Source organism: Pelodiscus sinensis, chromosome 6, assembly GCF_049634645.1.
Source record: "Pelodiscus sinensis isolate JC-2024 chromosome 6, ASM4963464v1, whole genome shotgun sequence".
NCBI lineage: Eukaryota > Metazoa > Chordata > Testudines > Trionychidae > Pelodiscus > Pelodiscus sinensis.
In genome coordinates this window covers 68,359,487-68,385,245 of record NC_134716.1, presented here as the reverse complement: position 1 = coordinate 68,385,245, position 25,759 = coordinate 68,359,487, and the positions used below count along the sequence as shown (strand labels likewise).

The 25,759-nt window shown below is 40.4% G+C and overlaps 1 long non-coding RNA gene across 1 annotated transcript in view; it reads right to left on the bottom strand.

Moving 5' to 3' along the window:
* The window catches only part of LOC142829896 (uncharacterized), a 28,072-nt gene extending 2,780 nt beyond the window's left edge, over positions 1-25,292 (bottom strand). The window contains exons 1-3 of the long non-coding RNA XR_012904801.1: positions 25,184-25,292; positions 24,741-24,870; positions 10,298-10,331 (exon numbers count right to left, since the gene is read on the bottom strand). This is a non-coding gene — a long non-coding RNA (uncharacterized LOC142829896). The remainder of the gene's footprint in view (positions 1-10,297; positions 10,332-24,740; positions 24,871-25,183) is intronic.
* Positions 25,293-25,759: the final 467 nt, after the last annotated feature.

Below are 25,759 nucleotides of genomic sequence, written 5' to 3'. Positions count from 1 at the left end.
CCTGGGGCAGAGCAGCTGGGGTGCTGCTGGGTTGGTCCAGTAGCGCCGAGGAGCAGCGGCGCTACTGGACCAACCCAGCAGCACCCCAGCTGCTCTGCCCCAGGCGTCCCCAAGTCAGCCGCTGCTGAAACTGACCAGTGGCTGACTACAGGAAGCCCCTGCCCCGGGCTTCCTGGAATCAGCCGCTGATCAATTTCAGCAGCAGCTGACTTGGGGATGCCTGGGGTTCTTAAGTTGAATCTGTATGTAAGTCAGAACTGGCGTTCAGATTCAGCCGCTGTTGAAACTGATCAGTTTCAGCAGCGGCTGAATCTGGACGCCAGTTCCGACTTACATACAGATTCAACTTAAGAACAAACCTACAGTCCCTATCTTGTACGTAACCCGGGGACTGCCTGTATTGGGTTTAAAAAACTTCAGTCATTAATCAGGCAGCACAAACAATATCATCCAAACACTCAGATACCATTAATAGTATATAATCAAAATGAAGTTTGGAAAGTATACAGTAAGTCAGGATCAAGTCACAAACCATTTGGTAACAGGACTGAACTAGCAATATGTAGTGGGATGGATAATAAGCTGCAATCAAGGAGCACAAAGGGAGAGAGTCACAAAGATGTCTTTTCTGCTTCCCAGTACTGAGGCAAAGAGGCACCTGGAGGGTGTTCTACTCTCAGCCATAAAAAACTCTTAGCTACATAAAAAGCCACTACAGAAACCGGGGATTGCTAGGGCAAAAAGAGCTCCATCCATACACTGCCAACAACAGGCAGTATGGGGTGGAGGCTGTAGAGAGCATGTAAAAATTCCTCTACAAAAGGAGAGAGCCTCTGGAGAGAGAGCTTAAATTTAGGACTTTGTGCCAACACAATACAGATCAGCATAAAGGCTATTATTGGAAACAAATACTTCTACCAGCTCTAACACATCTAAAGAATGCTGTCATTGAAGATTATGTATTAAGTATTAACTAAATTGTTTACTTCTATTATTTTAAGTCCAGACTATAGGTTGTAAAAAGGGAGAAAACTACAAATTTCAAATGTGGATTTTCAGCTTGCCAAACTTTGAGATGTTTGCAATTTATGTTTCTGTTTTGATCTATTGTAAAGACAAGAAACAATTGAAATAATTGGATCTGGAGTAACATAAGGCTTTCAATTCCTTCAATGTCAGGGGTGTGTTAGCTCTTGTGTTTTGCTTCAGGCCCATCTTTTAAAATGGTATATTTTAATGGATAACATTTAGGGCCAAAATATTGGTTCCTCAGAAACATGCTTTTATTGCTCTATGACTAAATGGGGGAAATATAATTCTATGTGAATCTAAATGGAAGGTTTTGAAATAATTTCTGTAAGAGTAACAATATAGCTAGTCTTTCAAGTCTGGTTTGTGAAGTATGAAAAGGAGTGTCATTTTAATCCCTTCTGCCTCCAGCCAAAATGTAGCAGCAGAGGAACAACAAGAAGAAACAATGAGAACAGGTGAAAAAGTGGAGATATGGATTGAGAGAAAAACTTCCTAAGGTGCATGAATCAAGTTCCTTGAGACAGAGCCCAGAGAGAAGGGGAGCCAATGGAGAGTAAATAGAACTGACTGAGGATATGACACTTCAGGCAAAAAGTCTGGGAATGGAAAGGAAGAAAACCAGTAGGAGATACTGAATGAGAGCATGAAAACTCAAAGCAATGATCAGCACGTATCTTTTCACAGTTTTATTTCTGTTAGGATATACTAACCCTAAAACTCAGCTTATTCAATATCTGAGTAAGTATAAAGCAGGCCAGGATACTTACAGCCACTTCATACTGTGCTTTCAGAGTCCAGGCATAAAGCAGACATTAAAAAGCATACTGAGCCACCTGAATAGTTTTCTCATTTATACTTAACATTAAAAGCATTTCTAGTTGTTGCTCTGCTGATTATAAGGCCTGCTATTAGATCTGGTAAAGACAGACTTCCCTAGGAGGATCTGAATTTGGGGGAAGGGAGGAGGGATTTCTTTTCACTGGGAAGATGAAGAGGTTTGTTGAGGGATTTTTAGAAAAATAAATGCACAGACTGACAATGTATTCATAAAGTTAAAAGAGTAAATACAAGGAAAGGCGATCATATTTCCTTAAACTCAATTTAGTCTTTCTTCCTCTCTCTCCCACCATGCTGCTGTGTTCTAAAACTTCCTTTCATTTTATTTTCTCCTTTTCTTAAAATTGCATTTTCTGTGTGTGAGCTGGGGACCATTTTCAATAGTACTGAATCTTTCTCAAATATTTAGAATGCCATGTAGAACCATGAAAGTGTGGGTATAGTAGGAGAGGTACTGTTCTGCACATGACAAAAGTGGTTTATTTTTCTACTTATCTGTGCCCTGGGTGGGCATTGATAAAAGTGCTGTATACCATAGGGCAAAGAGTTGATCCTTGCAGGAACACTCCCACCAACTGTGTCAATTTACTGTGTACCTTACCAATTAAGTGTCTTATAGACACTTTTAGATCAATATTAGTCATTTTATCAAAGAAATCTGAAATGACATGAAAAACCCATCCAGTTAGCTTGTGGAGATTCATTTTCTATAAATCCATGTTGATTATCATTATTTATATTACCCCCCTTTAATTCCTTATTAATTGACTGCAATAACAACTGTTCCATTATTTTGTCCAGGACTGATGTCCCGCTGACAGGCCTATAATTACCCAGATCACCCTTTTATCATTTTTAAATACTGTCAAAATATTAGCTTTCTTCCAATCCTTTGGCACTTCCCCAGTGTTCAAAAAGTAATTGAAAATTAAAATAAATGGTCCAGATTGCTCATCAGTCTGCTTTAAAAACTCATGGATGCAAGTTATTTAGACCTGCTGATTTAAAAATGGCTAACTGCAGTTGCTGCTGTTTAATATCGTCCTGAATTACTGTGGGCATGGAAATTATTTCATCCTCATCATCTGATATGGTATATCACTAGACTTTTACCCATGTAAAGAATGGACATATTTATTGCATACTTCTGTCTTTTCTGCATTATTATTAAATGATTTCACCATTTCCATGGAATAATGAACTAATACTATTGTTACGATTCTTTTTGTTTCTAATATACCTATGTAGCCCAAGGTCCAGTGTGTTTCAGCAGCAGCCCTGGAAACTACAAGTTGTGGACTACAAACTGTGGCATGTTGGGAGAACTTCCTGGTTCCTGCCAGGATGTTCCCTCTGCGCCCAGCAGAGTCTCAGCAAGGACTGTGCTAGAAGCAGCACACAGGCTGCATGCTGAGAGAAGGGGCTGCGGAACTGTTTTCCTCTTCTATGTTTTTTACAGAATAAAGCCTGTTCCTGGTGATTTGTCGGAGTGGGTCTGGTCTGCGGTGCACTCACACATACACAACGCAGAGCACACCAAGCAGCCTAAGGCTAGCCCTCCGCGTCCCCCCCCCCCCCCCCCCCCCCCCCAGTGCTGTAAGAAGTCACAAGCTTCCCCTATGCTGAATAACCTCACACTGGGCTAGCCAACAGAAGGGGTTACACCTACAAAAATCCTCATTGTCCTTAAGTCTGCTGGTTAGAGATTTCTTCATGTGTCACTTTACTTCCCATATCAGTTTTCTATGGTTAGTAGTTTCTGAGTTATATTCATTGCTATTAACTTCCCCATTTTTTTTCCAGCTGTTATAGATACATGTTATAGCTTCTTTCCATTCTAGTAAGGTTCATTTTTTCAAACCAGGATAGCCTTCTTTCTTGATTATGGCTTTTGGGGTACCTAGATAAATGTTCTTAAACAGCTTCAAACTATTTCTCTGATTTTTCTGTTTAAATTGTTTCTGCTTGGTGTTTCGGTTCATAATTGTAGCAGGTCAAAATCATTGAATTTAATTAAAATATTTATTCCAAAATGCAAGCAGTTTTTAACCAAGCTCTAGTAGAACAGCTAAACATATAACAAATAGGCAAGGATTAAAATATTAAACGAAAAACAGAAAATAAAAGAGCAAGATTGGAAAAGGAAAAAATACTGGGTTGCATTTTTGCCTTCTCTCCAACAATGGCAGTGAGAATAATTTTGGATTATACCACAAGCAATTTTTAAAAAATGGCAAAGGAACAACCAAAAAAGTCAGAAACAATATTAATTTTTAAAATAAAATCAACAGAAATTTCAGAAAAAAACATTATTTCAAATTGAAAATCAAAAAGTTTTGTTTAAAAAAATATTAACATGAAATGTTTTGACTTTTTGGGTAACTTTTCATAATATTGGAACTGATACAAAATTTGCACAATATATTAGTGTAACCAAAACAATTTCAGAGAAAAAATTTGCCCTGTTCCTTTCCTGTCTATGTTACCTACTTAAAATCCAGTTCTTCAGACACTGAGTACTCATTGTCATTGTCCTTTGCAGTAGAGATGGAAGCAGCCAGGAATCCCCTTTTAAATCATTGGGCCCTAGGGCAACTGTCTCTTCCCACCCTTCTTATCTCTCCCTCTCCGCCCCCCCCCCCCCCCCACACACACACACCGCCCGTTGGTGGGCCTGGCATCAAGACAGACAATGCATTACACAGTTGTCATTCTGAGTATAATCTGAAGAGATTTACATTACAACTGTGTAATGTAAAAGAAGACACTCATCTATATGATTGTGTGCAGGCACAAATATCTAGTCTTTTCTGTCTGTTTAAATTACTCGAATATTGGCATATCAAAAATGGGGTCCTAAATATTAGAATTGTCTTTATTCTCCAATCAACACAGTGCTAAAATTTTATATGTTAAATACTCTGGTTATGAATACACTGTGCGTTTCGTTCATCAGCATATAGTGTACACATGTGTGTGGCCACCTAGCATGAGTTCAAATGTCAGCATATCCGGTGAGACGTGGCTCTGTCAAACAGAGTAAAGAAATGCCTGAAGTAAACACCTTACACAGCTGTCTAGTTACCCAAACCATGCCTTCCTATCTATACTACTATTTTAAACAGTGTGGCGTCCTGCTGCCTGCAGATTGCTAGCGTGTTTTCCCTATTCAGGAAAAGACTATGGCAGCATGGGAGCAGTAGGGAAAGGGTCTGTCAGCTCCTCACTGCTGGAGGCTTCCTCTGCTGCAAGGAATGATGGTGGAAGCAGGGGAAGGCTCTGATGGCTAAATCATTTACTACCGCTTCCCCCTGCCAGATTCCTTCACAGTGTTGTGTAGTGCAGAAGTAGGATTTGGCTGTTGGTAGAAGTGGCTGACTTCTGAATATAAATAAGGTTGATTTGCTTGCAAAAATGCTTAGGGGTTTGGAACAGGTCCATATGCAACACATATGAAGAGAGATGAAAAAGACTTGGACTTTTCAGCTTAGAAAAGAGGAGACTAAGGGGGGATATAATAGAGGTCTATAAAATCATGACTGGTGTGGAGAAAGTGAACGAGGAAACATTCTTTACTTATTCCTACAATATAAGAACTAGGGGTCACCAAATGAAATTAATAGGCAGCAGGTTTAAAACAAACAAAAGGAAATTTTTTCTTCAATCGGTGCACAGTCAACCTCTAGTACTTTTTGCCAGAGGATGTGGTGAGGACTAAGACTTTAACAGGGTTCAAAAGAGTTAAATAGATGCACGCAGATTAGGTCCATCAATGACTATTAGCCAGGATTGTTAGGAACGGTGTCCTTAGCCTCTGTTTCTCTGGAAAGGGATGATAGGAGACGCATCACATGATGATTACATGTTGAGTTCCCTCCCTCTGGGGCATCTGGTGTTGCTCACTGTCAGCAGACAGGATACTGGGCTAGATGGACCTTTGGTCTGACCCAGTTTGGCCGTTCTTATGTTCTTTCTTTATAAAATTGTGACGGTATATATTTTTCCATCCTCAGTTTCTCTCTTTTCCTTCTATTTAAACAATAAGCTCTTCAGAGCATGTGTAAGGGGACTGTTAACCCCTTACTTAAACTCTGTGGGAGTTTTTTGGCTTGCCAGCTCCCAGTGTCAACAGGGGAAGGGACCATGAGACTTACAGACCCCAGAGACAATAGAAAGCAGCCACCACTCCAGCTTAGCCTGATTGACAAGTTGGACAGGCCAGTGAGAAAAGCAAGAGGCCAGGACCCGTCCTCCCTGTGAGCTGGGATTGTTCCGACTCTCTCTGCGCAAACAGAGAGCTGAGAGACTGCCCAAGGGGGGGCAAGCAGTGTGCAGAAGAAGTCCTGCAAAAACAGGGAGCTGAGAGACAGCCCAAGCAAAGCAAGCTGTGTGCTGAGGGGCAGTTTTTGCAGCAGCTGAGCCAGACACACACAGCCCAAGGAGTGCAGACCCTGTGTTGAGCAGCAGACTGGCAGTGCTCAGAGAGCCAAAAGGAACAGAGAAGCAACGCTAGAAGCTAGAGACTGGCCACACAGCACAGCCTGCAGCTGGATGTGGTGAGCAGCTGGGAACTGCAAAGTGTGGGGAGAGGCTCTGGACTGGGAGAGGGGTCTGGCCACTTAGAGCTTGAGGCTGTGTGGTCACTGCCAGAGCAAGCGTGTCCAACCTGCAGCCCCCCCCTGCAGCACATCCAAGGCCTCTAAGGGGCCTCTAAGGAAGAGACTGTGGACTGTCCTTACACTCTGCAGGCTGCTGTTTTGATGTCCCCATGCTACAGAGCAGGGCTGTGTGTTCTCATTTAACCATTCTCATTTTTTCTTATTCTTTTCTCTTTAATCAATTGATGTTTAATAAATTGTATTTGCTTTGAACCTTATGAAGTGATCACTGGGCCAAGAAAGCCTGCAGTGTAGAGAGAGCACCTCGGAGTGGGGACACCCTAACTCCTGCCCCTAGTGACTACAAGGTCGGGGATTAAGCCCCAGGAAACCTGGGCCCAGCCTTGTTGGGGTTTCGAGGGCTCTGCTACTCAGGAGAGTGGACGGGGAGCCCTCAGGATCAGGGAGGCCGTTGGGTAAAGGAAGTGGGAGCGGGGACTCAGATCCTTTTGCTGGTCCATTTCACCGGGGTGTATAGAAGCCAGGAAAGTTCCCCACAATAGTGGGACCATTCCCCCGCTTACACATGGGCTTTCTTCTGCTTTGTGTTTGTTCAGCACCTATCACATTGGGGCACTTATCTGGGTTGGAACCTCTAGACTTTACTGTGGTAAAAATGATAATTATAATTAATAATGCATGTGCGTCTTTATTTTTTTAATAGGAGACCCCTATTTACCTGTGGCCCAGGATGATTTTGTTAAAGTTGTTATCTGATGTCTCATGGCGTTTTCTTTGCGATGTTATAGAGAACGGTTCATGGTCACAGTAATTCCGAAGAAATCACAGGTAGGCCTTCTAATATTATAATATAGATTTTTTTCAGATGTTATTATTGCTTTAATATTGGAAATGTCATACTATTTGTAAACACATTTCTCCTTTTATCTTCTAGAAGGGAATTTGGCTTTCCTGAAAGTGTTTTTGCAATTGTACTATAGTACACGAATCTGCTTTGATCAATAATGCATTGTGAGTGTCTGCTCTACAGCATATTGTCTGACTCTTATGTTCTTCCCAAGGTGAACAGTAATTTCATTCTCTGAGCTGGTAACCAAAGCATGGTAAAAATCAACATATTTAGGTAGGTTGGTTTTCCTAAGAGCGGGAGGGCACCACATTATGAAAAACTGAAGTCTGATCCCTAAGAAGAGCCTTCTGGATCTCAGGTGCATGTAGCATGCCACCTGCCTAAGGCCAAAGGCATTTCATGTTTCAGGAGAAAATCACAGTGACCTTGAATCAGGCATTAAGTCAGATGTTTATGAAATACTGCATATTGGTAACAGCAACAACTTATCGGTTTGATAAGTAACATGATTAATTATGTAAGAAATAGGAATTGCAAATTCAACAGATGAATGCTTTGAATCTCCTCTAGAATTATTATGGATGGATGCCAGTTTTCACTTTCATTACCCAGTGTGAAACAAGATCACAAGCTATCTTTATAATACAGTTTATAAAAATTTGAACAGTTTTGGGTATGAACATTTTAAGTTACTTTCACTACATTTTCCCTTGTTTAGTGCCTGTGTGCTGTTATGAATTCAGGGACAAATGGAATGATGAAATTACTGTACATAGACTGTTTCAAAAGCTCTAAGGGTCAAGGAAAAATTGAAGTTCTGCCAGAATTTAAATGCAAAAATGACATTTGGTTGTGAAAGAGAAGTTGGACTAAGATGTGTGATGTTGTATATGGTTAAATAACAACAAACAAAAAGATTTACTAGGAGGAAAAAATATGAAATGAGGGGGAAAGACCAGAAATGGTGATATTTAGCAGAATAAAGAGGAAATACAGAATTATGGGAGTCTCAGATTCAAGCATTGTACTGTAACGAGTTCATGAGTTGCAAATTATTGGGAGCCTGATTGTAACTTCCTTTACTCATATTGATAAGTTACTCACACATAATTTGGGAGGGTGTAGCCAGACACAAAAACCCCATCTTGTTTTTCCACGAGCCCCATCTTGTTTCCCCCCCCCCCCCCCAGAGAGCAAGAGAAAGGCAGTCAGCCTTTGATGTCCTGGGAACACAGGTTTGCTGCCTGTCCCTGACTCTACCATAAACAGAAACCAGACAGTAAATGGGCTAGCTGACAACCCGGGGCCTCCCGTCGCCCTGATGGCTAGTACCAGTAATTGACACGCCTGCACTGTCCCAGGAGAGGAATCTTTGCCCATCACATACCAGAGGTGCCCATTGTCTGCATTTTCCCAGGTGTAAATTATGCTTTGCACCCTTCGTGGGAAACTTGGCATTCAAAGCCATTTTTCCTAATTGGCCACTTGAGCCCAGGAAGAAGCCTACATGACCCAAGGGGTATAAAAGAGGTTCAGCAGCCCACCCCATTTGAGCTCCAATCATCTATACCTGCTGGCAGGTATTGATTGTCTCCCGAGGTCTGTGGGACGCCCAACCTCGCCCTACTTCTTCCCGAGGGATTGAGAGAAAGACGCTGGCCACGCCAAGTCTGGAACGCAGGGGTGAGAATATATACCTGCTATGTGTCTATTTTGCATGCATTTAATAAAAGCTCAGAAAACCAAAAGGGTTTCATGGTACCTGTAAGTAACTTATTAGTGTAATTTCTGTCCTGTCCTTTGTAGTGTCTGTGTTATCTGTAACACAGTAGTAGCATTTAACAGCTAAGTTTACCCTGTAACAATAAAATAGTAACTGTTTAAGCTTTAACCTGACTCCTTCAGTTGCTGTAACAGAACCAAGCACAATTTAAAAGAACTTCAGCCGGTCATAAGGGACTCACTGCCCTGACCGTCGGCTGACAGAGGGATAGTTCAGTCATTGGAGCATTAGCCTGTTAAACCCAGGGTTGTGAGTTCAGTCCTTGAGGGAACATTTAGGGGTCTGGGGAAAATCTGTCAGGTATGATACTTGACCTTGGCCTTGCCCTGAGGGAGGGGGACTGGACTTGATGACCTCGCAAGGTCCCTTCCAGTTCTATGAAAGAGGTATATCTCCATATTTCTTTCTAAGATTGGAACTGCTTAGGAGCACAGCAAAAGGAATGTGACCTGTCCTTCGAAAAATGACACATACCTGAAGCCAAGAGAAAACCTAAAAGATCTCTCCAGTACCTGCTAGTAGTAGTATGTAGTCACTTATCTTCTCTTAGCAACAACCATGCTAGAGGGAGAGTACATCACCCAGTTCATACATACAAAGCCAGAATGCTACATCCCTCAGTCATTTACTATTTAAATGCTATCTACTCTTTCATTTATTTCTGGTGAGAATACCTTTTTTGTTTCTGTGTTTAGTTAAGAGCAGGCCACATACACGTGAAAAAATATTAACTTGTAGATATTCAAATAGTATGTTTAATTAAATCATGGAGAAATTAACAGTAATATAATACTAAGTAATACTTTTTTATTTCTGTAACTAAGATTTACTACTGCACAACAATTTGATTAACAATCAAGAACAATACAAAATCATTCAAACATAGTACAATAGTGCAAGTTGTAGATCTCAGAATGTAATGTAATAAAGAATTATCATTGAGCAGATGTGTTTCTAGTGGAATCTCTTGGGAGACTGGTTCTTCCTCCTGTGCTACTTAATAGCTTTTTTTCCAGTGACTTGGGAAGAAAACATATTATCACTGATAAAGTTTGCAGGTGACACAGAAATTGGAAACATGGTGAATACCTATATGTAAGAAAATAATATGCATTGTATTTTATAGTCAAATGTGAAGTACTATATCCAGGAACAAAGAATACTGGTATTACTTACAGGATAGGGGACTCTATCCCAGGAAGCAGTGACTCTGAAAAAGATTTGGGGCCATGTTAGATAATCAACTGAATATGAGCCCCTAGACAGCTCTGTGATCCAAAAGGGTTAATGCATTCTTGACTATATAAACAGAGGAAACTCAAGTAGGAGTTGAGATATGGGCAGGTAAAGGTAGGGCTGCAGGAGGCAAGTCCCTAGCCCAGCTCTCAGCCCTGCCCCTTCTGCTGGGTACCTGTCCCCCATGGGAGCGAAGCTGCCACTCCACCCATCCCCACCACAGGGAGGCAAGGCAGTGCTGCACGTTCACCCTCCACCACCATTGTGAGAGAAGTGGGATGGGCACATAGGCCCAGCTATCCTGGTCCAGGAGCACAGGGAGAGTGGGCACTAGGGGCAGCAACACTCCACCCCCAGAATGCCTACAGTAGATGTTGTGGGGGCGGAGTGTGGGTGGGGCCAGGCGGGCGGTTTGGGAAGATTGTGCCACCCATGAGTTGAGAACTGATTTTACCTCTGAATTTGGCACTGGTATAGGCATTACTGAAATACTGCATCCATTTCTGGTGCCCATGCTTCAAGAAAAATGTTGAAAAATTGGAGTGTTCAGAGAAGTGCCGCAAGAACGATTAAAGGATTGGAAAACGTTTCTTTTAGTGAAAGACAAGGAGATCAATCTATGTAGCTTAACAAGATCCATCTATGTAGCTCAACAGAGAGAAGGTTAAGGGTCAACTTGATGATAGTCTAAAAGTAGTACATGGGGAACAGAAATAGGATAAGAGAGGGCTCTTTGCATTAGCAGACGAGTGTATATTAATGCATAAATAGCAGCAAGGTGAAATAATATGTACATTTTTAATGTAGGGGTAATTAATTATTGGTAGTTTACAAAAGGCTGTGACATTACCATCACTGGCAATTTTCAAATCAAGATTGGGTGTGTTATGCAGGAAATCAGATAATGTGATCACAATTAACCTTTTTGGTGTTAGAACAGTAGTGGGCAACCTGCAGCCCACAGGTCACATGAGGACCATCAGAGTAATCCAATTTTGGGCCCTGAGAGATTTTGCTGACATTGACCGACCACAGGCAATGTTCTCTGTAGCTTCTAATGCCAGTGGTACTCTGTTCCCAGCCAATGGGAGCTGCGGGAAAGCGTCACCTGCAGGAAACAGGGATGCTGGGACATACTGGCTGCCACTTCCCACAGTCCTGGCAGCTGTGGTCGACATTTTTCAACCAAAACATTTTCCCATCAGAAATTTTTCATGGGACATAGTTGTTTATTTTTCAACAGGAAATTTGAAATAAACATTTTGTTTCTAAGCAGCACTTCAAAGCTAAATCAACCAATGTATCCTAAAAATTCCATCTGAAATTTTTATAAAAGGTTTTGAAGTATAGACTTGGACAAATTAGGTTGCAAATAGACATTTCCATTTAAAATGTATTTTAAATACAAAACATTGAATTGAAATTTAAAATGTTGATTTTGAGTGGACAACACAAAAAATGTTCTAAAAATATTGATTAAAACAGAATATTCAAATCATAAGTTTAGAAGGGACCACAAGGGTCATCTAGTCTAACTCCTTGCCAAGATGAAGAATTTGTTGTGTCTAAACAATCGCAGAAAGACAGCTATCCAGCCTTCTTTTGAAAACCTCCAGTGAAGAAGCTTTCACAACTCTCCTAGGCAGCCAGTTCTATTCTTCTACTGTTGTCACACACATAGGAAGTTTTTCCTGAGATTTAAGCTAAATGTGCTATGATCGAGTTAAAATCCATTGCCTCTTATCCTGCCCTCTGTGGCAAGAGAGATCAACTTTTCTCCCTTGGTTTTATGGCAGCCTTTCAGGTATTTTAAGATTGCTATCATGTCCCCCTCCAGTATTCCTCTTTCCAAACACAGGCTAGGTCTACGCTACCACTTTTTCTGATTTTTTTTTCAGGAGAGGCTTTTCTGAAATTTGGCCCATCTACACTGTGCCAAATTTCAGAAAATCCCCCTCTTTTGGAAGATCCCTTCTTCCTCGTGGAATGAGGAAGACAGGGGTTCCGAAAGAGCGCATTGCACTTACACACACACACACACACACACACACACACACACAAAGCGGAAGAGCAAACGCGTTCCCTGGACAAAGCAGTGTAGATGTACACTCAGTGTACTCAGTTCTTTCAGCCTTCGCTTGTATGGCTTGCACTGCAGCCCTTTGATCATCTTTGTCACTTGCCTCTGGATACTTTCTAGTTTCTCCACATCCTTTCTATACAGAGGTGACCAAAATTGGACCCAGTACCTGGGTAAAATGAAGAGTTTATTTTTTATTATGAAGTATTTAATTTCAAAATTTCTTCTTAAAATGTGCTCAGATCTTTTTGTGCTGTGAAATGTTTTATATTTGGAACAAAAATAACTGTGCAAATTTTTCACAGAACATTCCTGTGCTCATTCTTCCCAATCACAATGCCTCTTCAACCTCGTAGGAAATCATAGAATCATAGAACACTAGAACTGGAAGGGACCTCAAGTGGTCATAGAGTCCAGACCCCTGCCCTCGTGGCAGGACCCAGTACTGCCTAGACCATCCCTGATAGATGTCTATCTAACCTGCTCTTAAATATCTCCAGAGATGGAGGTTCCACAACCTCCTTAGGCAACTTATTCCAGTGTTTAACAACCTTGACAGTTTGGAAGTTTTTCCTAACATCCAACCTAAACCTCCCTTGCTGCAGTTTAAGCCCATTGCTTCTTGTCCTATCCTCAGAAGCCAAGGAAAACAATTTTTCTCCCTCCTCCTTGTGATACCCTTTTAGATACCTGAAAACCACTATTATGTCCCCCCCTTTTCCAAGCTACACAAGCCCAATTCTTTCAGTCTTCCTCATAGGTAATGAATCATAGAATAATTTTTCCATTACACAATATACTTTAATTGCACTTCTTAAAATAATTCTAAGAGTTTGTATATCTCAGTTCCCAAGGGTCTGAGCCTGCAGGCCCTCTAAGCTAGAATTTCAAAAGAGCATAGGACTAATTTTTCAAGTGCTAGGTACACTCAAAACCAGGTTTCTAACCTCCCATTTAGGCAATTTGGTAAAAGCTGGATTTTCAAAGCTATTCAGTCCCCCTTGTGATGCTGATAAGTTTTTAAGAGAAGAGAGTGGTAGAGAGGTTTTTGAAAGCATATCCTCCTATCACAAAGAATTGCCTGTTATATCCCCCAAATAGGTATTTTAATCCAATAATAATAATAATTAATAATAATAATAAAGCTCTATATGGCTTTAGATATATCCTATTTAAGTATCCTTAAATGTTTTAAGATAGAATAACAATAAGTAAGTGAACCATTAAATATGAAATACTGAAACAAATTGAGCTGAGCAAATGAAAATACCCTTGTGGCAACAAACAGATTTTTGTTTTTTTTTTCCTTCTCTGTCTCTCTCGGTCTACTGTCTCAGAGGGGTAGTGATGTTAGTCCGTAACTTTATAAACAATGAATAGTCCTGTGGCATCATAGAGAGTAACCAAAATATATAGGATCACGAGCTTTTGTGGGCAAAGTTTATCTGATGAAGTGGGTTTTACCCACTAACATTCATATTTTTGCTACTCTCTAACGGTACGTCTACACTTGCACCTAAGTTCGGACTAGGGAGGCAAATGAAGCATACTGAAGTTGCTAATGAAGCACGGGATTTAAATATCCCACACTTGCTTAGCATCCGGTTGCCATTTTAAAATGCCGGTTGCCCGATTTAACTTGCCGCGTGTAGACACGGTAGTCCAATCCAAAACTCTTCCCTCGAATTAACTGTTACTCCTTGTGCAATGAGGAGTAACAGTTAATTCAAGGGAAGGGTGTTGGATCGGACTACCGCATCTACGCGCGGCAAGTTAAATCGGGCAACCGGCATTTTAAAATGGCAACCAGCCGCGAATATGCTAATCAAGTGCAGGATATTTAAATCCCATGCTTCATTGGCAACTTCGGTATGCTTCATTTGCCTCCCTAGTCCGAACTAGGGGGCAAGTGTAGACATACCCTAAGGTGCCACAGGACTACTTGTTGTTTTCTCTGCTGTTTGGCTGGATAATCATAGAATCATTGAACACTAGAACTGAAAGGGACCTCGAGAGGTCATTGAGTCCGGTCCCTGCCCTCATGGCAGGACCAGGTACCATCTAGACTATCCCTGATAGATGTCTATCTAACTTGCTCTTAAATATCTCCAGAGATGGAGATTCCACAACCTCCCTAGGCAATTTATTCCAGTGTTTACCACCTTGACAGATAGGAAGCTTTTCCTAATTTTGACTCAGAGCGAATCAGATTCTAGCTGTTATTGTGGTAGTGAGTGCTTGGAAGGAAGGACTGTCACTCCAGAAGAGCAAATATCACTTTTAAAGGGTGGTTCATGGGAAGATTGCTAATATATTTTAAGATGTTTTTAGAGCTTAGATACTTCATAAACTGTGAACTGGAAAATAAACACTTTTTTGCCAATCCACACCAAATTTTAGGTCTATCATTTGAAACAGGGGTTCCCAAACTTTTTGACACGGGGACCAGTAAATCCATTCATGAACTTTTGGAGGACCGGTAATGTTCATTTGCATATTCATTAATCAAATGATGAATATTTAAATAAGTTGTTTCTGGTCCTCCCAAAACCCCCAGTGCCAGCTTTAGCCAAGCTTTTGATATGGTCACCCACAATATTCTTGCCAGCAAGTTAAGGAATATGGATTGGATAAATGGACTGTAAGACAGACAGAAAGGGTTTCCCAAACTTTTTACTTTAGTTGGAACCCTTTTTTTTCCGTACTGCTTTTTGTGGCCCAAAAATATAAACACATAAAAAACAAACTGAGAAAATACCAGACATATAACATTAGGTAAATGTATCAGTTTGTAGTTTCGAACTGCCTGGCTGGTAAATGTGCTCAGGCTGCATGAGTGTGTCTACCAGCCAGACAGTTCGCAACTACTCAAGGGGTGTGTGGTGTGTGTGTGGGAGGACAGTAGAATCCCCGGGTTGGACTAACTCATGCTTTGTGCTTTGCGAGGGGGAGGGGGGAATGGATGCAGCGTCGTTATCTACATATGACCAGGTCAGTCCCACTCCCCGCAGGCCGATTCATTCCTCCCTCCTGCTCCCCTTGCCGCCGCCGTTGCCACTGCCACTGCCACCGCCTCTGCCTCCACCTCTGCCCAAGCCCACTGCCGTCTCCCCTCCCCGCCGCCACCCAAGCCCGTTCCCTACCTTTTGCCTTCCACATTGCGGGGCCGGAGGCTGCGCTCAGGCCCCGGAGGCTGAACCTGGAGCCAGCATGGCCCTGCCACATGCCTCCAAAGAATTTTAAAATCCCGGGCTGTGATGTCACGTCATGCCTGGGCGTCCTCCATGCCCACGTGCAATGCTGCGCGTGGACGGCAGCAGGCGGTGAGGAGGAGCCACGCATGGCAGGGACACTCTGGGGGCGGGGTGGGAGGATGCACGGGGGGGACCGGCACGCGGGGGGGAGAGCCGGGCCCGGGCCTGGGCCCGCTCCCGCTCCAGACAGAGCTGGGGGAGAGATCCAGCTCCACATATTGGTGGAGCAGGGCCCCCGGCTCTGTAACTCGCCGGCACTTCTGGTTTCAGGGGTGCGGGGCCCGAATCGGCCTAAGGCCGGCCCTGCTGGCAGCCACCAGGCATGCAAAGGCCCAGTATTTTTTTCCCGTGGCCCAGTACAGGGCGGTGGCCCATAGTTTGGGTAATGCTGATTTGAAAGATCGGAGGCAAAGAAGAGAGATAAGCATATGGTAGTATATCAGAGAATCCTGAAGAGCTAGTTAAACACTCAGCAGATCTTACAGACAATGCTGTTGCATTTCACTTACAGGCTCCATTGTGCCAGTTGTTCTATGCAGACTGATCCTGCCCCTGTATGTGCCTCATTTAAAATTGTCTGCCGACACAGCACAACTTGTCAGTTTCACATGTGATCTACTTATACTATCTATTATCCATTCATAAACATTCCCATTCTTGAAAAAACAACAAATAGTCCCATCAATGGCTTTTAGCCAGGTTGGGAAGGAATGGTGTCCTTCGCCTCTGTCAGAGACTGGGAATGGGTAACAGGAGATGGATCACTTTATGATTCCCTGTTCTGTTCATTTCCTCCCGGGCACTAACAAAAATATATAGAGTGTATAATGAGCATTCATGGACAAAACACGCTTCCTCAGATGGCCACAAAACTCATATATATTTGTTAGTCTCTAAGGTGCTACAAGGCTACTCGGTTTTGTTTAAGTTACAGAGTAACGCAGCTACCCCTCTGAGATTTTTATTTTTGTTCAGAAATCTTTAAAAAACTGAAGCATGAGCTCAAACCCAAAGAAGAGATTAATTTTTGCTCTTTCATAAATTTCTTTTGAGCATTTCCTTTTAATTTATATTCTTAGTCACCTGTACACCTCTTCTCCCAAAGTCTTCTCATTCTGTGCAATTGATATTGCTTAATCATACAGGAGAGATGCAGATTGTGATCTCTTGGTGCCACAAATTATATTTACACTTTGAGCATTAGGGGTCTCACCTCCATGGACAGTGCTCTGTTTCATTATGTAAAAAAAAATAAAAAATTAGATGGAAAAATCTCCCTGTCCCGTAATGACACAGGCAAATTTGAAGTGCAAAGAGTTGTTGTTTTTTTGTCAGTTGTTGTAACTAATGAACAAGTCACATTTTGCACACTTGCTTTGCAGTGTTTTCCATTTTTGTGAATGTCCCTGAGAAAGAGAAGAATCAGCTGGTCATTTTTGTTGTGGTTTTTAAAGTATTTTTATCATAATTGCTTCTGCCCTGTGTTGATTTTTTAAAGTTGTTCCTTTAAAAAAAATCCATCAGTTGAGGCAATAACTCTTGATATTTCTACAGGGTTTAAAACCTCTTATTATTTCTACTTTTTCCTTGTCATTTGCATTGTATGCCTTAAACACGATGCTTCCGGAAAGAAGGGCTATACGCGCAATCTTTTTCACGATTCCAGGGCTTATTATGTTTCCCCTTTGAGTGTATTTTGATTTCTGTCCTGAAGGAAACATACATAGTTTGCATATTTCCTTTTATAATACTTTCTCTATTTCTTATACACATTTAATGGAGCTGTATTTTGAGCACAGTGGCCATTGCTTCAGTGCACATGTTTAATAGCCTGTTATATATCAGAAGATTAACATCAATCCTAAAGACTTTACTCTTCACCCAGTGTGGTTAGCTACATCCAGAATCATAAAGCAGTTTTTCTATGTCTGTAAACATTGTGATCAAACTTAGTTATAAAATCCTCTGTTTCCTCATACTTATCCTCCATTTTTTTCTCTCCAATTCTTTTAACAATGAAAGACCAAAATCAGTGGAATTGTGTCTGTGTGGAAAGGTAATTTTATGAGCAAAATGAAGCTAGTGAAACTTTGATGTATTTGTCATGAATACACATGCATAAAAGCTGTAATTTAACAAGGAATGAAGCTGCATGACAGGAAGACATTAAGTGGCCTGGAGAAATTTACAGTCCAGTATGTAATTAACAAGGGAATAATAAAGCCCTCTCCTTCATGGCTACCGTCCATTTTCACATTTACACTCACAGGCTCCATTGAATTTTCATAGTTATTAACTAGTATCCTGCTGGGACCCTCAGGTAGCTTGGCAGCACTCGTGAAGGTGGGCATCTTGTAAACCAAATGTCTAGGCTGAGCTGTACTGAGTTAAAAAACTGGAGAAGTCTGCCTGGAAAATGAAAGATTATATGCTGACAAGAGAATCTGAACCAGCACATAGCTTCCTGAGCATAGCGGGCAGTGATCAGGCAGAAGACACAGGTGCAAGGAATTTTGGGAATGTCAGTAGAGGACAGCCTAGAGTTGAGGCCCACACTGTGACCTATATACTGCAAAATGGGTGAGTCAAAAGTCAATACGCATTCTGAACTATGCCCCCTCAGATTCCCTCACAGGCTTGGATTCAATATGCATCTAAATACATCACTAACGGCTTTGAATATGGATGATAGAGAGTACGGGTAAAAATTCATGTCTCCACACATGCAAAACCAACTATGTAGACATCCTGAGTATTAAATCAGTGTTACTTCAGCAGTGATGAAAACTTCTCCTCCAAGCTTATTTATTCCAGGCAGTTGCAACATCTATATTTTAAAGGAATCCACTTGTTTTCCTAGCAAGTAGGCTGAGATTCACATACAGGAGGTCAATAAAGAGCCATCATGCTCAGTGTCTTTGTGGAAGTATTTTGTAGTGCTGTGTGGGAGATATAGGTTTGATTCCTGCTCCTGTCGTATCATACTCTGGAAGGTCGTAAAAATAATACAATAGAAGCTCAAAGTTACAAACACGTTGGGAATGGAGGTGGTTCTTAATTGTAAATGTTCATAATGCTGAACAAAATATTAGAGTTTTCCCTCCACCCCTCTTTTTTTGGTACTTTACTTTCTACACAGTACTCTGCCATGTTTGCTTTATTCTTTTTTTATGGCTCTTTGGAGCCAAAAGAACGCAATGAGGCAGCAGCAAACAAAGTGGGTGGTTGACTGATCAGTTTGTATCTCGGAGGTTCTACTGTAATGAGAAATAGTTGCAATTTGCAGCCATAACAACATAGGTTTTGTTCCTGTAAGAACTCATAAGCAAGTGAGAGTCTGCTTGGTAACTTGCATGAGTACACTTACAAGATAGAAGAGGAGATGTGGGCTCCGTATACTTATGGCTCCACTGCCATCCTTTTCAGTAGCTTCTATAGTTCTCTCCCATTTTATATTCCTTTTAATCTTTTTATATTTTCCTGAGATTTGAATTTTTGATTGTTTGAGATTTGACTTGCACAAAACTGAGACTCAAAACTCTTTTTTTACAGCAACCAACATAACCTGAATGTTGTATTATAAAGCAGGTCTCCCCTCCCTTGAACACTGTATTTTACATCAGAAGTTAAGTATGGGACACTTCCAGCCCACTTAATTAGCCTCATTAGCACCAAGTACTTATAACAGGAAAAAAAGTACCTACAAATGACAGGTACTTTTTTTTTCATGTTAAAAGTACTTGGTTTCTGTTATTTCTATTCCAATTCATCATCTAATGAAGTGAGTTTTGCTCATGATGCTATATATTTTTGTTGTCTCTACATCTACACAGCAACATTATTTTGAAATAACTAGGCTTATTTCAAAATAACTTAATCTGTGTCTACAGAGCAGGCTGTTATTTTGAAATAATGTTGAAATACTGTCAAGCTGGAGGACTTCTTACTTGGACTCCTGTAACCCTCATTGTACAAGGAGTAAGGGAAGTTAGAGGAAGAGCACTTTATTTCAAAATAAGTGCTGTGTAGATGCTCCCAATTTCAAAATAAGCTATGCAATTGACATAGCTCAATTGCATAGCTTATTTTGAGTTAAGCCCTACTGCGGAGATGCACCCTAAGATGCCACAGGACTACTAATTGTTTTTTAAGTTACAGACTAACACAGCTACTTTTTAAAGCTTTTTGCTTGCCATTACAGAAGGATATTTCATTACCAGATTCCATATCTCTGGATAATGTGGGATGCTATTCATGAGAAAATACAACACAAAAATGCAAAGAATGTGAACTTTTCTTTAACACAGTTAGGTGAATACATTACATGTGAAATTTTGTGATATTAAATGGACTTCAGATAATTTTCATATTAAAGCTGATACAAATAAACCGAATTTAATATTAATTTGTGTGTAAATTGTACCTTTTCTAGTTGTCTTTCAGTTTAGCGACAATTATTGTAAAGTTTTACTATTTTTACAATGCAATTATTTTATGCAGAAATCATTTCCAGCAGAATAAAATTTTTTTATATTTTACAATAATAACTTTCTAATTTTTCTCCCATTGTTGAGTACCCTGCATTTAAAAAAATTATTGTAGGAAAGTTTCATTTCTATTTATTTTATGGCAAAATGTGTAAGTGCACAGGCACCTACCTATTCTGGATGCAATTTGGTGTTATCGTGCAGAAGTCAGGTAACATTTTGCCTACATAAAGGTCTAATGAAAACCCCACTGAATTCAACAGACTTTAGATTAGGTCCCAATCACCCAATTTGCACATACAACTGTTGGATTTTGTGGACATAATCTATGTTTAAAAATTGGCTTTTAATATACAATTTCTAGATTGCATTATTCCAACAATTCAATTTATATCTCTAAGTAAGTTTATTTTAAACATTGTGTGCTATGATCATCTGATTAAAGTTGCAGCATATTTCCAATTCCAAACTTTTACCAGAATGTGCCCTTCAATAAACTTGTTTTTTTTCTACAAGTCTAGCTATAAGAGTGCCTTGCTGATCCACGTTTCATGTGGATCATCAGCAAGTTAGTATTCTGCCAGAAAAGAGCCCCTCAACTAGAGCCAGAATTTAAATATTTCTGATAATTCATGATGCTTTTCTCTGGTCTCAAATGTACCAGACTTTCTAAAAATGTTCTTATCACATAGTGTGATGACAGTCTTGTTAACAAGGGATATCCTTATTTAGAGTAAATTTATATATGTGCTAAACATTGTGGTCTCAATATGTAGCCTGTGATATTACACCAAAGTACATTATTTCTGATTGTTTTAGAAACATGTATTTATTTAGAAACACAGAAGTGCTGCTTCTGTGTTTTCAACATCAGATCATTAGAATACATCCAAGCACTGATTCTGGTAGCCTGCCAATTCAATGTCCCTGTCTGCTTTGTTTTCTCCTTGGTCATATTTTAAACTGCAGTAGCAAAGCCTACAGAACATAGGATTCACAATTCCAGTTCAGAACAAATCATAACAGCAGGTGAGGAGAAAACGTAAAGTTCTGAGCACAGTTAGCTAGTTACAGATAACCATTTTTGCCAATGGGATTTCCTGCATAAACTAAGCTGAAAGTATGCAAACTGTATTACTGTACATGTTCTGAAGGTAGTTTTTTTTTTAAAAAAAAAAACCCTACAGTGTGACTTTTAAAGTAACCTCAGTTTTGTGTTGCTCTTGATTTATATATAAAGTGCATAATTTTATCTGACATTAAACTCACATATAGTATGCAGCATTTTGGAGAATACATGTGGTCATGTAGGCTACGTCTACACTGGCCCCTTTTCCGGAAGGGGCATGTAAATTTCACTAGTCGTCGTAGGGAAATCCGCGGGGGATTTAAATATCCCCCGCGGCATTTAAATAAAAATGTCCGCCGCTTTTTTCCGGCTTTTAAAAAAGCCGGAAAAGAGCGTCTAGACTGGCCCCGATCCTCCGGAAAAAGTGCCCTTTTCCAGAGGCTCTTATTCCTACTTCAAAGTAGGAATGAGACCCTCCGGAAAAGGGCACTTTTTCCGGAGGATCGGGGCCAGTCTAGACGCTCTTTTCCGGCTTTTTTAAAAGCCGGAAAAAAGCGGCGGAAATTTTTATTTAAATGCCGCGGGGGATATTTAAATCCCCCGCGGATTTCCCTACGACGACTAGTGAAATTTACATGCCCCTTCCGGAAAAGGGGCCAGTGTAGACGTAGCCGTAATGAAATACCCTGTGCAATACATATGCACAAAGAGACAATGGGCATCCTAACTCAGTGTTTCTCATCTTAAAGTACCCCTTAAAAATTTATAAGTACCCCCAGTACATACAGTTTTCAGACACAATTTTTTTTCTACCATTGCATCACATTTGTTTAAACAACTTAATCGTAGCTGGGGGAGCGATGACATTTTTGGGTATAAAAAGTACAAAAATAATAAAGCACTGTAAAACTTAAAACAAAAATTCAGTTTTCTCCAAATTTCAGTTGTGTTGACGTTACCCTTCCCCCCCCCCCCCCCGACTTCTCTCTAGTACCCTGAAGGGTATTCGTGCCACTAGTTGAGAAACACTGTCCTAACTCTGAAATGCATAGTTTTTATGTCTAATTAAAGTGTCATCCTTAATACTGCATTTACAAAGGAGCTATGCTATGTCCCTGAAAGAATTCTAGACACAGCCTGTACAATGAAGTATGGGACAAGCTTCCTTAACTTCTTTTCACTTGATAGAAATCTGCTTCTCCTTCATTTTTAAATGAATGTCTTCCTCTTTCCAGGAAAGCCAAAGCAAGAAAATAAAGCCATTACTTTAGGTAGGACATAACCTTTCTTTGAGATGCTCCAGCTGAGTGGGAAGTAGAAGAGTGGGGATACTATATTGTCTAAGTGAAAGGAGTAAAAGTTTAGAATGACTTCTGGGTTGGGTTTTCCAGCTTGAAATTTTGACATCAACGTGACAATTTATTGCAGGAAAGATGGCTTATCATTACACACATCCTTCTGTTAGGATGGATTCATCACCTTCCCCCCCACCTCCACCCCGTCAAGACAGAAATCCAGTTTCAGAAGAACATTGCCACTAACTAATTAACATAATTAGGGATCAAATAAAACCACACTCAAATGTTTGCTTATGGGAAGATTTTCAGAATTATGTAACTGACTTAGGATCCTAAATTCTGTTTTCAAAATTGTCTTAGGTGTGAGGAACCTAAGGCTAGGTCTACATATCCCCGCAGCTTAGTCTACTAGGTGTGAGTAACAGTGCCCATCAAAAGGTTGCACGCTAATGCCCATGTGGCAAGTACAGGCACAAACTCAAAGATTCCTAGTTTCACTAATGTCATCCTGTTGGAAGGAGACTTCATTAACATGAATTTGGAACCTTTCAGTTAATACATGCAGCGTTCCCCCAGGGGGCATTACAGCATAGCACGTTGGTGCACACTGCAACTCACACCCCTCACAGTCCAAAAGGTGGGGCACGGCAGACATATTCTAAGTTTCAAGAGAAATCTCAATGCCAGAAGGTTAAAAAAAAAAAAAAGTAGGGGCTTTAATCCAGCATTAGTTTTACATATTTTCCCAAATAATAGCAACTCCAGAAGTACATCACCACCTTTTTGCATCATGCCGGAGCACAGATGTCTGGGAAATTGTCATCATTTGCTACAGAAATGCCATTTTTTTAGTGTCCTATCCAAACACTAACTCTACCAACCTTGCTCTGCTTGTGAGAGCTAATGGACTCACAGCACAAGGTAGCACAAATGCAGATATGTAGGAAAGAAAATTCCAATAGTAAGAATTTAAGTCCAAAATCAAGTTACTTTTCTTCAATGCCTTCTGTTGTGATATGTGATCCCACACTGCTTTGGTTCATTGATTCTGCTTCTTGATACTCTAGATTGTAGTGACATGCATGTGTTTGGTGTATTTATTTGACCTATTTACTTAAAATGTGGTATTTAAAAGAAAAACTGAAGTGAACTTTTAACATAGTTGCTGTTTCCACTGCCACACAGTTGTGAGAAAATAAATATTTTAAAATGGATTTGGTTTCTTAACTTTATCATAACCCCTTAATAATTATTACTATCAGGTTTATAGCTCTATCAATTCACTTTGCCATGGATATATAATAATCAATGATCTTTCACTCTGGGAATGCTAAATATATATCTATTCCATATGACTTTTATTGTGACACTTATTTCTGTTGCCAAATATATCTGAGCTGTTCTGCAACAACATAAGCATATGGGGGGGACTTTCATAGATTTAATTCTCTAATATCTTTGAAGGTGAAAACTCCATTTTTTAAAACCCCGAATTCACTGATGGAGCAACGACAGCACTGTTCAAATACCAGGTTACAATTTCCACCTTCTGTTCATTCATACACTTCAAATTGATTTCAAAGTTGTAAAAAGCATTCAGCTTAATTTTGCTGACTTTTTATCACTCTTGACCGTAATGTGAAGAAGAATTTTGTCTAAAGCATCTGACTCAATTTAAAATAAAAAACCCACACCAAAAATCCAATGTCCAGCTTTGCACTGCAGAAGCTCATTAAAGGTAGATGAAATCCACCTCTAAAATATAATATAGCTTGCATGTTCTAATTGGAGGATATATTGAGATGCTAAAAGAGCAAAAAAATGTAAAACTCCAATTATTGGCAACTACTCAAGTTCTGAAAAAATAGATGCTAAAATCCCCAGTCCCAGAAATACAGATTGCCACAGTATTAAAGAATGCTCTCTGCCATTTTCACTGGACTCTTCATCAAGTAAGAACACAGCCAAGGTGATTGCAACTCCCTCTACCTTACTAATTGCAACTTCCACAAGAAGGCTGAAATTGGTGCAGTATGCAGCAGTGTAAGTGATAGGCAATGAAGACTGACAAAATTTTCCTCTCCCACTCCCTCTTTCACTCTGAAACACAGATTTGTGTTTTGTGAACTCCGTGGGCTCACCCTTCACCACACAGCAGTATTTCAAGACATGATCTTAATTTACAAATCTCTTACCAAATTTCGGATGGATTCCATCAGAGACTACTTTTCTGGCCACCATAGGGATTATGATGTATTTGGAGAGATCCTAACTTAGGCTCTGAGATGAAGGCAGAATTGTGAAATCCTGATTGTGGGAATCTTCCTAGGAACGATTTGAATGACCCAAGATTAGCTGTTTCTTTTATTCCAGTGATTCCTAATGATATATTCTCCCAAATCCACATGTTCTGTGCTATCTTACTCTTAAAATCTTTTGCTAACCCCAACTGTCACCTCAATTACTGCAATCTCCCTCTCTCTAATCTTGTTGACAGTAACTTCCCCCTTCTCTAACTATCCAAATTGCTGTTGCCAAAATTATCTCTCTAGTCTGATGCTTGGTTATGTGACCCGTTCTCCCCGCCTCAGCCTTTGAGTCACTTCATTGCATTGAGTATCAAGTTCAAATTTCTTACTCTTGTTTTGATGGTCTTACATCAGAGATTCCAAGATTTTGCAAGTCAGAGCCCATCTTCTTTCATGTTCCCCCAAGCTCTCTTTACTTTCCCAATGACACTGACTCAGTGCCCACTATGTCTCTATGGCTCCATCTACACTGTTTCCTTTTTGTGGAAGAGGAAATGCAAATGAGGCACTCATTAGCAAATCTCATGCTCTCATTTGCATATTCTCTTCCAATCCTTTTTGCAGAAGAGGTTTCTGCAAAAAAACCCACAGTGTAGAGGGGGCCATTTTTTGGAAAAAAAACCTTTTGCGCAAGATCCCGTATTCCTCAAAAAAATGAGGTTTACAGGATCTTGCACAAAAGGGTTTTTTTTTTTTCAAAAAATGGCCCCGTCTACACTGTGATTTTTTTGTGTGTGTAAAAACCTCTTCTGCAAAACGATTGGAAGAGAATATGCAAATGAGAGAATGAGATTTGCTAATGAGCACTTCATTTGCATTTCCTCTTCCATAAAAAACAAATAGTGTAGACAGAGCCTATCTGTGCCCTTCTGTTATGCTACTCCTTATGCTGAAGACAAACTTCT